We start from the raw sequence: 2170 nt of genomic DNA, 5'->3' as shown, positions 1-2170 counted from the left end.
GCTGGAGAGGATGTGGAGAAATAGGAACACTTTCACACTGTTGGTGGGAGTGTAAACCAGTTCAACCATTGTGGAAAGCAGTGTGGCAATTCCTCAAGGATCTAGAACTAGAAATACCATTAGACCCAGCCATCCCATTACTGGGTGTATACCCATAGGATTATGAATCATGCTGCTATAAAGACACATGCGCATGTATGTCTATTGCGGCACTATTCACAATAGCAAAGACTTGGAACCAACCCAAATGCCCATCAATTATAGACTAGATTAAGAAAATGTGGCACATATACACCATGCAATACTATGCAGCCATAAAAATGTATGAGTTCCTGTCCTTTGTAGGGACATGGATGAAGCTAGAAACCATCATTCTGAGCAAACTATTGCAAGGACAGAAAACCAAACACCCAATGTTCTCACTCACAGGTGGGAACTGAACAATGAGATCACTTGGACACAGGAAGGGGCATGTCACACAGTGGGGCCTGTCATGGGGTGGGGGGAGCAGGGAGGGATAGCATGAGGAGATATACCTAATGTAAATGATGAGTTAATGGGTGCAGCACACCAACATGGAACATGTTTATATATAGGAACCTACACACTGTGCACACTTAAAGTATAATAAAAATTAAAAAAAGAAATACCTGAGAGTTTGTAATTTATAAAGAGGTTTAAATTGGCTCATGGTTCTGCGGGCTATACAGGAAGTATGATTCTGGCATCTGCTTAACTTTTGAGAGGGCCTCAGAAAACTTTCAATCATGCTGAAAGGTTAAGGGGAAGCAGGCATGACTGACTTGCCTGGAGCAGGAGGGAGAGAGAACAGGGAGGTGCCACACACTTTCAAACACCAGATCTTGTGAGAACTATGACAAGAACAGCACCAAAGAGATGGTTCTAAGCCATTCATGGAGGATCCATCCCCATGAGCCAATCACCTCCCACCGGGTGCCACCTCCAACATTAGGGATTACAAGTGGACATGGGATTTGGGTGGGGACATAGATTCAAATGCTATCAGGGGTCATGGTGGACATGAGGGTGGGCTGGTATCCCCACTTCTCACCTGTTACCAGGGACATAGTCACATTCAGACTGCTTGGCAGAAAAAGAAGCCAGAGGCCCTTGAAGTCTCAAAGAGGAGCTATGAAGAAATCTTACATCTCAGTCCCTCACAAGGAAGTCTTAGAAAAGAAAAAAGTAGTATCATGAACAAATTCAAGTCAGTCATTGTAAGTGGTGACACTGAACAGCCCACCACACACTGAAATATTCCAAATCAAAGAATCTCCAGAGCCTAGTTGTGTCCCATCTGCCCCAACTCCTCCTTTACTTCAGGCCCTCTAAGGTGTCACTTTTATAAGCCTTGAGGGATACATCAGAGCCCTGGGCACTGTTCCTGTTCGGGGTGGAACAAAACCAAAATCTGTTCAGAACTCACAGGTGATGTGACTAAAGGAGGAATTGTGGGGTGGGTGAGCTCCCCCATGGGCTCCTGTCTACACTATCCCAAGGATCTCAGGGATCACTCTCCCACCCCTACCACACTTACATGAAGCCTGAGCACGGCTGCTCGTTTTCCATCTGTGGAAAGAAAACAAACTGTGAGAGGCCAGGGAGGAGGCAGGGCCATGAGATCCCAGAGGAGTTTCCAGAACTGTGACTGCAGACCCAGGTCAGGATCAGGAAAACTGAGGGAAGAGGATGTGTTGAAGCTGGACCAATTGTCCTCCTGAGGTCTGTCCTCAGCAGGGACCTTCCCCTGACCTGTGACTGCTGGGAGTCAGGTTCCCATGTCCACAATCATGGTGATACATTTGTCCTTCAATTTCACAGGTGCTTTACAAAAGAGTAAGAGTTGACAGAGCATCTGAACAGGGTAAATGTGCGTGGAGATGGTGCCTGACAACTAGGCAGGAAAGGAGCCAGCTTCCATCTGGGGCTTGAAATCCACCAATGGAAGAAGAAAACTAGGAGCTCACCTCTTTCCTACCTGGGCTCTTATTCTTCCACATCACAGCAGCGACCACAGCACCCGGGACCACAGCACCAAGAACAACCAGGACAGTAACGATGCCCACATTGGGGAATGTTGGCTGGGAGGATGGCCCTAAGAAAGGAAGGGACTGTGGGGGACCCTGACCCCAAGGCCTCAGCCCTGACC

At 47.5% G+C, this 2170-nt stretch overlaps 1 pseudogene; it reads right to left on the bottom strand.

The window, feature by feature from the left end:
• Positions 1-1335: 1335 nt before the first annotated feature.
• Positions 1336-2170, bottom strand: part of LOC105536453 — a 2864-nt pseudogene continuing 2029 nt past the window's right edge.

Source organism: Mandrillus leucophaeus, unplaced genomic scaffold, assembly GCF_000951045.1.
Source record: "Mandrillus leucophaeus isolate KB7577 unplaced genomic scaffold, Mleu.le_1.0 Scaffold1594, whole genome shotgun sequence".
Lineage (NCBI taxonomy): Eukaryota > Metazoa > Chordata > Mammalia > Primates > Cercopithecidae > Mandrillus > Mandrillus leucophaeus.
Note: the sequence above shows the minus strand (reverse complement) of the source record. Positions and strands in the feature narration are given on the sequence as shown.